The sequence below is a fragment of the Acomys russatus genome, chromosome 22 (assembly GCF_903995435.1).
Source record: "Acomys russatus chromosome 22, mAcoRus1.1, whole genome shotgun sequence".
In the NCBI taxonomy this organism is placed as follows: Eukaryota; Metazoa; Chordata; class Mammalia; order Rodentia; family Muridae; genus Acomys; species Acomys russatus.
In genome coordinates, this window is record NC_067158.1 from 12,081,447 (window position 1) to 12,096,209 (window position 14,763).

At 50.4% G+C, this 14,763-nt stretch overlaps 1 non-coding gene across 1 annotated transcript; it reads right to left on the bottom strand.

Moving 5' to 3' along the window:
* Positions 1–3,190: 3,190 nt before the first annotated feature.
* LOC127206038 (small nucleolar RNA SNORA17) lies at positions 3,191–3,324 on the bottom strand. The gene has a single exon (XR_007832733.1). It is a non-coding gene; the product is annotated as a small nucleolar RNA SNORA17 (small nucleolar RNA).
* Positions 3,325–14,763: the final 11,439 nt, after the last annotated feature.

Genomic DNA, 14,763 nt, shown 5'->3' on the forward strand with positions numbered 1-14,763 from the left:
TTCAAATCCCCCTAGCTGGCTCGGCTTGCTTTATTGAGCAGCTCTGGCACAGGAAGCGGACTCATGACGAATTTGCCAAATGGGCGCAAATCAACTCAATGTAAGCCAAACGCGGTGGGTGGTAGCAGCGGCCCACACGGTGCCCCGAGCGACCTGTCCCGCAGCCGACGCCCCCCAGCTCCGGCCCACGCAGCACTGTCCGAAGCACCCCTGAGACCCCGGCCCGTTGCCCCGGGAGCCCCCAGCCTGGCCCAGCACCCACGTTGACCCCGCTGAACAGCACACTCACCGCGCTGCGCCGCATCCCGCCAATCTCCGCGCCCCTGTCCCGCCCATCCGCAGGTCCGGCCAATCGCCTTCCGCCCCGCCCCGCCCATCTCCGCACGTCTCGTCCCGCCAATCCCCGTGCGCCTCCGGTTCCCCAGACAACCTGACCTCGCCCCCTTGCTGGGTTTCCCGTGCGCATGCGTTCGTTTGCTGCCCGACCTCACATTGGGTAGGATGGGAAACTGAGGCAAACAACAATCACCCAGCTAGTGGGCCAAAGCTAGGATTCACACTAAGACATCTGGACTGACTGCAACAGCGGTCTTCACTGGTAACATTGTACCTTTTGAAAATTTTATTTATTTATTTTTGCCTAATTACTCAGTCTAAAACTTATTATTTAAGGTAGTTTTCTTGTAGCTTAGTGAGTGTTTTGTTTTGGATTTATTTTATTTTTGTGGATGGGTGTCTTGCCTGCATACATGTCTGTGCCCTATGTGAGTGCAGCGTCCACGGAGACCAGAAGAGAGGGCACATATCCCCGGGAACCAGAGTTACAGGTGGTTGTGAGCTGTCCTGTGAGTGCTAGGAATTCCTCTTGAAGAGCAACCAGTGCTTTTAACCACTGAGCCATCTCTCCAGCCCCTGGTTTTGTTTTTATCTTTGTTTTTGATTTTTGTTTGTTTGTTTGGTTTTTGCTTTTTGAGACAGGGTTTCTCTATGTGTAGCCTTGCCTGTCCTGGACTCTCTTTGTAGACCAGGCTGGCCTTGAACTCACAGCAATCCACCTGCCTCTGCCTCCCTGAGTGCTGGGATTAAAGATGTGTGCCACCATTGCCCAGCACCTTAGCTGCTCTTTATTGTCCTTGCTCAAATTACTTTAAATCTAAGTCTACTAAAGGTTTCATTTTATTTGTATTTTTCAGCTTCAGAATATTTTTGTTCTCTAAAAGGTTTTTTTTGGCTCTATGCTCCCATTTGGTTGTACATCATTTATTGACTGTACGCCTGCTCCTTTACCTCACCTAATCATATTTAACTCATCGCTAACATAGTTGCTTCAAAGAATTTCTCTGTCAAGTCCGCTGTCTGGCCTTTCTCTGGTGTGTCTTTCCACCCCCTCTGCCTCATGATCCTTGAATTTTTTTGATATGGAATTTATCGATCCCCACCTCCTTTGTATGGGTCATACTGTCCTGTTTGCATAATTTGTAATTAAAAAAAAAAAAGCTTTTCATTGGCTCTCTGGGAATTTCATCTCCACCTCCCCTCTTACCTGCCCTCTGCCCTTCCGACTTTCCCCCAACAGAGAAAAAAAAAAAAAATCTTGTGGAAGCTGTAGCGGGTCAGTGTGTCCCACAGCGTACCCTTTTGTCCACATCCGCACTTTTTCCCTTGCAAATGTTCATTGCAATTACTGGTTGGTCTGGTCTGAGGCCTCTGGCTTCTGCTGCTCCGTCACTACGGGAACCTCACTGGGACTCCTCCTCATGGATATCCTGTTGTTGCCCTGTGTCATGGAGATCCTGTCATTTTAGATCTGTAGGCTCTCCAGTTCATCAATGGGGTAGATGTTGGGGTAGACCAATTCAAAGCTCTTGGATCTAGGCCTGAGAGGTGTTAGAGCTGGTCAGCCCAGCAGCTCTCCTGCTGTCACACCCTTGGGGCCAGCTCACCAGCAACTCCCACAACCAGGACCAGCTCTACCCTGCTCTCCCAAGTGTTGCAACTGATGAGAGACAAACCCACTTCTCTTCCTATGACCTTGGGGCCAGCTCTCCTGATGTGTGTGTGTGTGTGTGTGTGTGTGTGTGTGTGTGTGTGTGTATGTATATGACAAGGGATGAGGGAGGGGAAGAGGGCAGGCATATTCTCCCTCATCCGCACCACCACCCATCAGACAGGAGGCATGATCTCCCACACTCATGCCATCAGGGCCAGCTCACCCACAACACTCACATCCAGGGTCAACTCTACTGTGCTGCCTTGTTAAGGTGCAGGGCTCACTCTCCCGAGTGTTGCAGCAGGTGAGGGGCAGGGACAGCTCTCCTGCTCTGATGACCTTGGGGCCAGTTCTCTAGCCTGCTGTAGGTAGCAAGGGGTCGGGGTGGGGCATCTCTCCCTTGCCCATTTCATCCCATGGCAGGCAGGTGACAGAGCCAGCTCTATTGTGCTGCCCAGGTGAGGTGCAGGACCTGCTCTCCTGACGCCTGGGCCAGGTCTCCCGACTGCCTCGTTGGGGAGGGGAGGAGAAGGAGAGTCTCTCTCCCTCATCCATGCCACAGCATGGGAGATGAGTGGTAGGCCAGCTGTCCCACACTTGTGTCCTCAGGGCTGGCTCACCCGCAACTCCTGCAATGTGCAGGACCCACTCTCTTGAGTACTGCAGCTGTCCAGGGGAGGGGTCAGCTCTCCTGCTCTCGTGCGCCCAGGTCCAGCTCTCCCAAGATGCCCAGGTGAGGGGTGGGGCCAGTTCTGCACAGCCCTCACACATCAACATGTCCCCATGGTGGTAGCCCAGATGAGGGACAGCCACCTTGCCTGTCAGGGCCGGGGAACCCCTGCTGCTTCAGGGCTGGGGATGCAGATGTGGTGCCCGGTGGTGGCCCAGGACAGGTCCACACCATGGTCCCAGGTGGCATCGCCAGCTGCTCACATCAGGCTGTTCCTTACTACGATTGTGTCTCCAGTTCTGCCTCCCTTCATTGTGCCCTCCCTCATCCTTCTGTTTCCCTTTTTCTTCCATTTCACCACTTGCTTGCTTCCCTTAGTGCTGCCTGGGGTCTCTCACGAGTCATCTCAAGAGTGCTATGCCTTACTTGTGCATTATGGTGCCTGGCAAGGGTCCTCTCCGGCATGGTCTGCCCCTCCAGGCCTGTGTGGCTCCTGACTGGTGGCCGCGTCAGGCTCACTTTTTTCAGGGAATGCTCAGCTACTAATCCCTCAGATGTTCACAGGTCAGACCGCTGAGTGTAGATGTAGCCTCTCTCCTCTTTGCCACCTACTGAGAGGCATGTGTGACCCGGAAGCCACACCTGCAACAGCCCTAGGGGCAGGTGCATTGTGATTTTTAATTTGCAGGAGGGAGGGCCTGAAAGCTTCTTTTGATATTTCTGTCCAATAATTTTAAATTAGCCTACAGAATAATGTATTTTATCCTGGCATTTTCAGACATAAAGGTCGTTATACGTTATCATCCCCCAGACAGATTCTGCTGACATTTGTCGTTTAGGTGGGAGATAGATGCCTGTGCTCCCTGCAACCCCATCTTCCCTAGTGCCAGACCTTAATGCTCACTTTATTTATTTTTTATTTTTTTGGTCTGCTTTGAGGCCTGAACTCATGGCATTGAATATGCTAAGCAAGAGTTCTATTGAGCTGCATTCTAAGCTCCCTACTTATAAAGAAAAGGCTAGTCTGAAGATTTTCTGTGTGCAGGTGCAAATGTGTGTGTGTGTGTGCGTGCGTGCGTGCATGCACGTGCACTTGCATGGGTGTGTGCATGCATAAGGAGGCCAGAGGGCAGCCTTGTGTGTTGCTCCTTAGATACTATCTACCTTTTTAGAGTCTCTCACTGGCCTGGAACTTGGCCAGTGGGCTGTGATGGCCAAAGCAAGCTCTGAGGGTCTGCTTCTCTTTGCCCCTGGCACTGGGATTACAAGTGTGTTCTGCTTCCCCCAGATTTAATCCATGTGGGTTCTGGGCATCAAAATCAGGTCATTTTTACTGACTAAGCCATCCCCCGAGGACTTTTTTTTTTAACTTTTAAAAAATAAATTATTTTAGATTTATTTATTCTATTTTATATGTCTGAGTGTTTTGCCTTTATACAGGTATGTGTACCACATGCATGCCTGGTGCCAATGGTAGCCACAGGAAGGTGTTGGATCACCTGAAACTGGAGTTGTGGTAGTTATGAACCACTATGTGGGCCCTGGGACTCGACCCCAGACCCTGGGTCCTCGGTAAGAGCAACAAGTGCTCTTAACCACTAAGCCATCTCCCCAGCCCTAAAATAATAGCTTTAGCATCCAGTTTCTGGTCAGGCATGTAAAGAGTTGGGAAGTGACCCCTCCATCTACACAACAAAGAAACATGCTTAGCGAACCGAAAATTGACAGCTTTTGTTAGAACTGAGGTCTTAGGGTAAACCACTGTCCTGAATCCTCGGGACAGACAGGCACACTCAGAGAAGCACAGCTTACCCACAGCTAGAGCCAGAGTCAGGCCGTAGAGCCGAGACTGTAATCAGCAAATTGCTACTCTCGACATGGACAGCCTTGGTTGTTGCATTAAGTCAGGGTCTCAGTGCTTGGAGTCCCAGCCTCTTGAGTGCTGGTGTTACAGCGTAAGCCACTGTACCAGGCCCTAATATGGACAGTACTGAGGGGAAAAAGATACCATGCAGGCAGCCAGGAGTGGTTGTAAACGCCTGCAATCCCAGCAGAAGGTGGGCTAGCCTGGGCTTCACGTGGTGCGGTCTTCATTGAAACCTCTAGGGAACCTGTTTTTCTTTTACTCAGCTGTTCACATTGTAATCATATATAATGTACTTTGATGATATTTGCCCATTCTTCTCACCCCTCCCCCACCCAGCCCCTTCTTCCCAACGGTCCTGTCCCCCACTCCCCTTCCCCCTGACTAGCAGATGTGTTTTGTTTTGCATTTTTTTTCCTGCCCACTGCATTTAATTAGGGTTGCTTGTGTGAGAATAGATGAGGGATTATTTACTTGAGCAAGGGCAACTTCCTAGTGGCTGCATCAGTAACCCTGGTGCTGTGGTGCAGGTCTTCAATCCCAGCACTCAGGAAGCAGAGGCAGGTGTGTCTTGGTGAGTTCAAGGTCGGACCGGTCTGCTTAGGAAGTTGTAAGTTCCAAGACAGCCAGAGCTATGTAGAAAGACTCTGTTCAAGAAACCCAAGATGATGGGCTGGAGAGATGGCTCAGAGGTTAAGAGCGCTGGCTGCTCTTCCAAAGGTCCTGAGTTCAACTCCCAGCAACCACATGAAGTCATCTAAAATGAGATCTGGTGCCCTCTTCTGGCCTGCGGGTGTACATGCAGACAGAACACTGTGTACATAATAAATAAATACATTTAAAAAAAAGAAAAACAAACTGCTATTAAAAAAAAAAAAAAAAGAAACCGAGCGGTCATGGGTGGGGATTGGTGGAATTTCAAGTCCTGGGTTTAGGGTGAGCTTAGGGATTGGTGGAATTTCAAGCCCAGGATTGCGCTCAGGCTTTTTACTCCAAAGGGCTACGCTTGGCTGCCTGCACCTGGAGGGGATGGGTCCAGCCCTTCCGATAACTTTAGAGTGCTCTGTGCATGGGGCCTAGTGGATAGAGATCCTTAGGAGTGGGGCCTGGCCACTCGTGTCTTGAGGGGCTTACAGAATATTGATGGGCCCAGTCTTGTTCAGACAGAAATTTGGTTTTAAGAAGACCCTACACAGCCGGGCGTGGTGGCGCACGCCTTTAATCCCAGCACTCGGGAGGAGAGTAAGATGTATCACTGTGAGTTCAAGTCCAACCTGGTCTACAAAGTGAGTCCAGGACAGCCAAGGCTGCACAGAGGAACCCTGTCTCAAAAAACCGAACAAAATAGAAGACCCTACACTATTCTTTGCCATCAGAAGCCCCACTGTTACCAAACACCTGGCTAGGATCTTTTACCTACACAGAAATTGTGCACGGACAAGCTTTTCCAGCACTGGCGTTTGGTAGCTTTTGTTTTCTTCCGTGAATGGCAGCAGTGAGCAATAATAGCAGCGGGCAAGTGGGAGCGCTAACAGCTAGCGCCCTCTAGTGGCTAGTGCAGGCCTCCACTAAGAGAGATGCTAGACTCTGTAAGCATCTTTCACGTTTGTGTATTATCTTTATTTTATGTGTGTGGATGGTCTGGGTACCAGGTATATGCCTGTTGCCCTCAAAGGCCAGAAGAAGGAGTTGGATCCCCTGAAATTGGAGTTACAGATGGGTGCCAGCTGTCATGTGGGTGCTGGAATCAAACCCCCGTCACCTGGAAGAGCAGCCTGTGCTCTTAACTGCTGAGCCACCTCTACAGCCTTACAGGAGAGCTCGGTGTGGGCCTAGGAAGCTGGGCTTTCCCAGCCATTGGCTGCAGCTGGCGTTGCAACTTGCAGGCAAGGCCAAGCGTGAGGGACCCGTCACAGGAGCCGTGCTCCAGCTCCCGAGCCTGAGACTCTTGGCCCTAAGGCTTGGCAGTTCTCAGAAACTCAGCCAGTGACCAGAGCCTGCAGTTCCTCTCCCCGGGCTTCTGCCAGTCTTCTTCTCTCTTTCTTTAACCTCAGCTCTTTGCCATCTTGACTGCCACCGTTCCCCTTGTTCCTGCCCCGGCAACGCCCCTCAGCTCTTCAGCTCTTCACCAGCTGCTAAGGAGCGGATGCTCTCTCCCTTTTTGTGCCTGCTGACCACTCGCCTGCAGCTGCCTGTCTCTGCTGTTTCTTCTTTTTAAAATTATTTTATTAAGCCGGGCGTGGTGGCGCATGCTTTAATCCCAGCACTCGGGAGGCAGAGGCAGGCGTGATCGCTGTGAGTTCAAGGCCAGCCTGGTCTACAAAGAGAGTCCAGGACAGCCAAGGCTACACAGAGAAACCCTGTCTTGAAAAACCAAAAATAAATAAATAAATAAAATTAAACATTATTTTATTGGGCTGAAGAAAAGGTTCAGCGGTTAAGAGCTGCTCTTCCAGAGGGCCCAGGGTTCAAATCCCAGCACCCACATGGCGGTTGCTGTCTGTAACTCCAGTTCCCGAGGCTCCAACACCTTCACATGCAAGAGAAACACCAAGGAACGTAAGACAAAAATAAATACATGATTTGACTTTTTTACTTTTAACTGTGTGTGGGGGGGGGGGGGGGGGGGGCTGGAGAGATGGCTCAGAGGTTAAGGGCACTGACTGCTCTTCCAGAGGTCCTCAGTTCAATTCCCAGCAACGATATGGTGGCTCGCAACCATCTGTAATGTGATCTGATGCCCTCTTCTGGCCTGCAGGTGTATGTGCAGGCAGAGCACTCTATAAATAAATCTTAACTGCGCGTGTGCGGGCAAGTGCATACAGGAGTACAGGTGCCTTAGTGTGTATCCCAGGAGAGTGTCTCTAAGCCACTTCACTGAATCTAAGCAGCCCATGAATACAGTCAGAGGAGGAGAATTTGGGCCAATCAGCACCCCAGCACCCCTCACATGGAGAGGAAGGTTTGTATTTGAATGGAACACTTCTCCAAAGCAAATCACAGCCTTGCCTCTTTGGCATCAGTCACTGCAGTCCCAGCTAGGCCACCAAGAGAAGTGTCCCCTTCTGACCATAGATACACATTGTTGCAGGGTTGTCTAGAGTTCACTAAGGCGTGTTAGAGTGTGATGTCTGGTATAAACTGTTTGAAACATTCCTGCAGGCACCGCCGCCTCCAGGAGCTAGAGCAGCCAGCTGCAGCTGTTGGGCAGTTCTTTCCGGGTATCCATGGAGCAGTCACAGTGCAGTATTGTTGTTATTGTTATTATTGTTGTTATTATTATTGTTGTTGTTATTAAACAATTATGCGCATGGGTGTTTTGCCTATGTACAGTGTTCATGTGATCCTCTTGGATGGCAGAAGAGGGTAGATCTCCTAAGACTAGAGTTGTAGACTGTTGTAAGCCACCACGTGGGTGCTGGGAATTGAACCCGAGTCCTCCTGAAGAGCAATCAGTGCTCTTAACTGCTGAGCCATCTCTCCAGCTCCCGGCAGGCCTTTTGCTCAAGGCAGCCAGGGCAGCACCAGAGAGCCCAGGCTGCCCACTAAGGAGTCATGTGTCTGCCTCCCTCCACTCATCTTTGCTATTTGCAGGAACATAAACATCAGGGAATTCTTCAATAATGGTATCATTAGCACAAATAGTGATTTTAACAGTGCTTAATGCCCGCCCAGAGTGCCAGGAGATGGAGGTCTCCTTCCTCTGTCTCACTGCTCGGCTGCTATCCTGAAGCAAAAGCTGAGAAAAGTCCCCAAGTGTCTTCAACAGGGGAGCCCTTCCAACATATCTCAGTTTTAAAGTAGGCAAGATCATTTTTGAAAATTTATGTATTATGTATACAGTGTTCTGCTTGCACGTACACACTTGCACACCAGAAGAGGGCACCAGATCTCATTCTAGATGGTTGTGAGCCACCATGTGGTTGTTGGGAATTGAACTCAGGAACCTCTGGAAGAGCAGCCAGTGCCCTTAACCTCTGAGCCATCTCTGCATCCCTGGCAAGATCATTTTGATCTTCCGAGACTTCCACAAGGGAAACCATTTTGCCAAGGAGATAGAGCAGACTCCCGCTTCTTACCAATCTCACCTTAGGGTAAGGAGTAGAGAGCCCGAGAAGTACTGGGAGGGTCACAGCCACAGGCACCAACCACCACACTGAATCACAAGCCGCGCCTACGCCTGTGTCCGCAGTGCTCTGGGACTATTGGGTCGTGCTCAGTGATGCAGCCATTTGCACCATTTTGTTTGTTTGTTTTTAATGTATGGTTAGGTTTTCAGTTCCTCATTCTGTCTCTTCAGCTTCTTCCTAGGTAGCTATGACCTTTTCCTGACACTCAGCCATAAGGATATAAGCAGCAGCAGCAGCAGGCAGGAGCATGGCTGTTTCTAGTCAAGGAGCCGACTGGACTGTCAGGGTGTTCCTCTGCGCTATCTGGAGGTCATTCCATTTCTCCAGAGGGGTGAGGATGCAGAGGAAGTCAAAAGTTCAGGGGGTCCTGGGGGCATTGGGGGTGGAGGTGCTGCTGCTGGCAAGTGGCCAGGAGGGGAGATAAGGTTCTATTTTGGAGCTGTTTGGGGCTTTGCACATCAGCGGTACATTCCGGGAGATGATCTTCAGGCAGTCAGGGGAGGCAGGGCTAAGGTCAGGAGGATGGAAGGACGGAAGCTGCTTCAGGCGCCTCAGGTTGCAGAGACGATGTCCTGGAGAAAATGGGCCATATGTGCATAGGGACTGCAAGAGAGACCAGCAAGAGGGGTCTCCCTATTGCACGTGCACACACACACACACACACACACACACACACACACACACACACACACACAAGCACACACACATATAAAACCTTGCCTCACCCCCGTGCACACACATGAGCCCACACAGAGGCTCCCCACCTCTGCAAAGCCTCCATTGTGTACCACCTCGGCTTGCAGGGGCAGGCCCTGTGCCAACAGCTTTTGAAGGGAGACACACTCTGGTACCCATAGTCTGGGCATACACAGCTCCCAGTGGCAAACTCAGTGGACCTGGTCCATAAAAGCCTCCGCATCTGGGTGGAGATGTTTATTTTCTCTTTACTCACTACTAACCTTTGTAGAGCACCTGTTCTGTGTCGGGGCTACCCTCGCATCGCTCCCACAAAGTCATGGTGAGCCAGGTGAGCCCTGGGAAGAACCTCATCTAGACTTGGGGCAAGACACGGCCTTCTGGAAATGCTCGTCCCCAGACAGTGTCCTGATGAGCACACGTAGAGAAGAGGCTTGGTTCTGACAAAGATTCTCAGTTTGCCCAAACCACAGTCAGGGCCCCCCGAGCCTTCTAGGCCCTGGTGGTCACTTTCCGTGTGACCTGTTTTTAGCAGTCAGTTTGGTCACAGCCTCCACTCCCCATACCTGACCAGGTTCCTGACCCCTCCCCCTTCATCCCTCTCCAGGTGATGGCTGGCCACTCTGTCTTGCCTTTAACAAAAATTCTAGACAGTTAATTTAGCCAGAATTCCCTGCTCTGGTGTCTTTTCTCAGTTGTTTTCCATCCACAGACGCTGCCGTTGGCTCCTTGACCACACTATATCTGGAGTCGAGCCCAGTCTTTGTCCCCGATACATAACCCACTGCTGTGGTCCCTACACCTTTTTATTTTTATTTTTTTTCTTTTTCAAGACAGTGTTTGTCTGTGTAGCCCTGGCTGTCCTGGACCAGCTTTGTGAACCAGGCTGACCTCAAACTCATAGCAATCCACCTGCCTCTGCCTCCCAAGTGCTGGGATTAAAGGCATGTGCCACCACACCCGGCTCCCTACACCTATTATAATGAGCAGGAATAAAGTCTGTCTTACTGTACTTCAAAAGCTATCACTGAAGGGATTTTCTTTGTTTGTGACAAGATAAAGCTCTATCTATAGCCCAGGCTGATTTCAACCTACTGCATATCCCCCTGTTTAGCTTCTCTGCTCAGCGTGACTACACCTTTCTGGAGGAGGAAGAGGAAGAGGAGGAAGAGGAGGAGGAGGAGGAGGAGGAGGAGGTGGTAGGAGTGCCCTGTCATGTGGCTATGGCAGCAGACACAGGAGTTCACCATGGGTTACTAAAGCTCTCCGAACCCAGACGAACTGGCCAGAGCTGCTCTGTTGTCTCAAGCATGGCCTGAGCTCTATGATCTTGGTGCTTCCTGCCTTCCACTCAGGGATGGCTTCAGGTGGCTGCCCAGACAGCCCTGGGTTCCTGTGGCATTAGTGACCACCCAGCAATCGGGACAGGAGGCCAGTGACATCCTGTTCCTTACAACATATGATCAGACCTCAAGTTTGCGTTGGTCTTTCTCAAACATTGGCTAATGCTACTGTTGGTGTCCGCTGGGGTATTGGCTAAACCCATCTGCAGGACAGGCCCAACTGGATTTTATTGGCTCAAAACAAGATGCTGCAGGTTGACCGTGCAGCTCCTGGTCTCTTACTGCTTGAGCTTGTACACGGCCATTTGATTGGAGATAGGGGTCCACGGGAACCTTCTTCCGAGGTGTACAGCCCCCTGGTAAACAGCTAAGGGTCAGACCCCTGTCTGTATATAATCTCTTACTCTGTTTTTCTGTCGACAGGGTGTCTCTCATGAGGCAGTCTTAGCTGACTTGGAATTTACAGTGTAGATCAGATGCCTCAGACTCACAGCGATCCGCCTGCCTCTGCCTCCTGAGTGCTAGAATTGGAGGTATGAACCCCTATGCCCAGCCCTGTCCTTCTCTCTCTCTCTCTCTCTCTCTCTCTCTCTCTCTCTCTCTCTCTCTCTCTCTCTCTCTCTCTCTCTCTCTCTCTCTCTCTCTCTCTCAGCACTGTATCCTTTGGATTCCCAAGCAAGCGAGGGTAGAACTTCCAGCTTGGGGGTCAGCATGCCACGGGCTGCCTTGCTTTCCAGGTGGAGCAGCAGCAGCTTTGACTCTTGGTTGAGCAGTGCATCATCACTCCCGGGTAGCACTCACACTCAAGGACTCTGTTACCCAGAGAAGAGATACAGGTACTCGCCCAAGCCCAGGTCTGTCTGTGCTTACTTGATTGACTGTTGCATGACTCGGGACAGTGGATGTGCCCAGAAGCTTTGAACCAGGACCAGATTATTCCAGGCAGACCACAGGGGTTGGACGGGTGCTGTCCAGAGCTGTGCAATTCCTAATGCCTTCATTTGAAGCCTCTGGGGATGTGAGAGTCGCCTCACTGTGGGGTCTGTTCTGCTGGTTAACTCTGCAGAGACATAGCTCTACACCTGGCAGCTCCCTGCCCTGCTCCGGGATTCCTCTGCAGGAGTATCAGTGCAGTGTGGACTGAAATTCCCAGGGCGAGAGCCACACCCGTGTCACAGAGTCTATAATCAGGCTGGACTGATTTGAACGGTGATTGTTGAGAGCCAGAGCCTAGTTGTCTTGAGCTATCTTTAGCCCTTCGATACCCACTCGTGGCCCATCTCCATGTTTGACCTGACATCCTTGTGACTATTTAGGTCAATCTTTTTTGGAATGTGTTAACAGGACCACTAGCTTCCACCAACCCAAAGCTAAGATGTATCTAAGGCAAAAGGAGGCTCCCGTGTCTATCTTATTAGACAGGAAATAGCTACTGGCTGGTTGTCTGTGCCTGAAATTTTGCTGAAAGTGGAGTCTTTATTCTGGAGTTTGGAGCCCAGCCTGACTTAATTACTGTGGAGGAAGAGAAGGCAAAAGTGACTGTACAGGTGCTAAGGCGTATCCACAGAGACGAGAGCTCGTGGCCAGCCATTGGGTGCTGCTAAGGTGTGGTCCAGCTGGATGACAGATGAGGAAATAACCCTCCCAGAGAGGATGAGGTCATATGTGGGGGGAGGCATGCCTGCTTCTTCATCCTGGCTATGGCTCCCTCTATATTGCCACATCTTCATCTGTCAGTCTAGAAGGTTCCAGAAGTTTCACTGCACTTGTGGGCCTACTTCTTCTGACTCTACAGTATGTCATGGACCCTCTGGTCTCCTGGGCAGTGAAATTGGAGCACGGCGTCCATGCCAGGTGGGGACCCCGGCCTGTGGAGGTCTGGATTAGACAGAGTGTGGATAGCCTGAGGGACAGCAGGCACCTGTCCCTTCTGGAGAAGTATGTGGGGTCACATAGTCCTCACACTAGGGCAGCAGCTTAGAGTCTGGTTCTCACAGAATCAGCTCAGGAAAGAATGTGTGGAGAGGAGCTGGGTGGGAGCTGAGATGCAGGGCTCAAGGGGTCTCGGCGTTAAGAGCAAAGGACTCACTCAGGGTCCCAGCCTCCACTGCCTGGGCCTTTAGTGAGCAGCTTGTGCTGTGTATCCTGCCAGCCCAGTCAGCACTGTCCTTAGAGAGTCCCTTTGTTGCCATGCCTTCTGGAAGGATGGCTCGCTGGGCCATACTGATAAGATCATGAAAAAAACAAAATCTCCTGTTGATGGAGATCTTCTCACAGACATCTCGCCCCTGTGTGCAGCCAGGGCAAACCTATTCCATCCACCTTATGGAGAGGTAAGGGACCCATATGTCACATACACAGTGACTCCTGAGTCCCCCCATGCGATCGATCGGGCCGTCTGGGTGTGCTAATTGCCTTTATTCAAAGGAAAAAAATAACCTCCTATCTTTAGGACTGGGAGTGCATTTACAAGAGCAGCCAGGCGCCTTCGCCCTGCTGGGGAAACTGGGAGATAAGGATGCTGTCTTCCATGGTGATGATATTTCAAGTGGGGCTCCCGGGTCCCGGGTCTTTATGAAACAGCCCTGGGCTGGGACTCTGGAGAGAGGCTCATTTAACTTTTGGACAAGAAAGATTCTATAATTACAAGATTCCTAAGCAAGTGCTCCAGTAGAAGACAAAGGGGTTTGTTTATTTTTAAAACTTTAGCGGGGGGCGGGGGAGGACTTGGTGACGCACGCCTTTAATCCCAGCACTTGGGAGGCAGAGGCAGGTGGATCACTGTGAGTTCAAGGCCAGCCTGGTCTACAAAGCAAGTCTAGGATAGCCAAGGCTACACAGAGAAACCCTGTCTCAAAAAACCAAACCAAACCAAACCAAAAAAAAACCTTCACTATTTATTTGTTTGTGTGTATGTTATTTGGATGTGTGACTGCACCACATATGTGTCTTGTGCCTGCAAAGCCCAGAAGAGAGCGCCAGATACCAGAAACTGGGATTACAGGCAGGTGTGAGTCTCCATGTGGGTGCTGGGGAACAAAGCAGAATCTTCTACAAGAATAGTCGGTGCTCTTCACCACTGGGCCATCTCTGAAGTCCCTATTTGTTTGTCTGTTTATTTCTTTTTTTTGTCTTTTTTTTTGTCTTTTTTTTTGTCTGTTTATTTCTAGGCGAAGTTTGTTTGTTTGTTTGTTTAATTCCCCTGAGACAGAGTCTTATCATGTAACACTGGAATTTGCTATAGATCTGGCACTGGCCTTGAACTCAGAGAGATTGACCTCGCAAGTAATGGTTTTAATGATTAAGAAAATAAGATGCCAGGCAACAGATATTATATAGAGAGGTTTATTATATGGCCCTGGGGAGAGAAGGAAAGGAGGGAGAGGTATCAGAGACAGAGACAGAGGAAAAGAAACAAGAGAGAGAGAGAGAGAGAGAGAGAGAGAGAGAGAGAGAGAGAGAGAGAGAGAGAAGTAAGAGAGAGGGATGAGATGGCTCTGTCCTTTTATATACTGGGCAGGGCCACGGCCAGTGGCAGGTAGGCAATGCCATCACAGGTAGGCAGACTGTGGCAGAATCCTAACAAATAGGACTTCAGGCATGCACCACCACACCTGGCTGCCTGTTTGTTTATTCGTTTTGTTTCGTTTTGAGTTTTTCGAGACAGGGTTTCTCTGTGTGTCCTTGGCTGTCCTGGAACTCAGAGGTCTGCCTGCCTCTGCCTCCCAGTGCTGGGAGTAAAGGTGTGTGCCACCCTCCCCCCCACAGCCTGCTTGTTCATTTTTAGCTAACACACAACAGTTGCATGCAAGTTGAGCACCTTGTTATGTTTCTTTCTATCTACATATATGTAACTAAATAGATCTGCCTCCTCAAACATCGTGTCTTTTGTAAAGGCCTCCGATGTCCACCCTTCTAGCCCTTTCGAGAAACAGGGCCCATTGTCCTTATTTCTAGCCACCTTCCTGTGCTGTGGCACATCGCAGCTTATTTCTAATTGAACATGGTACCTTCTCTGCACCCTTTCCCCTGTTACTGTTTCCTGTTCAACTTCTATGAGACCAACATTT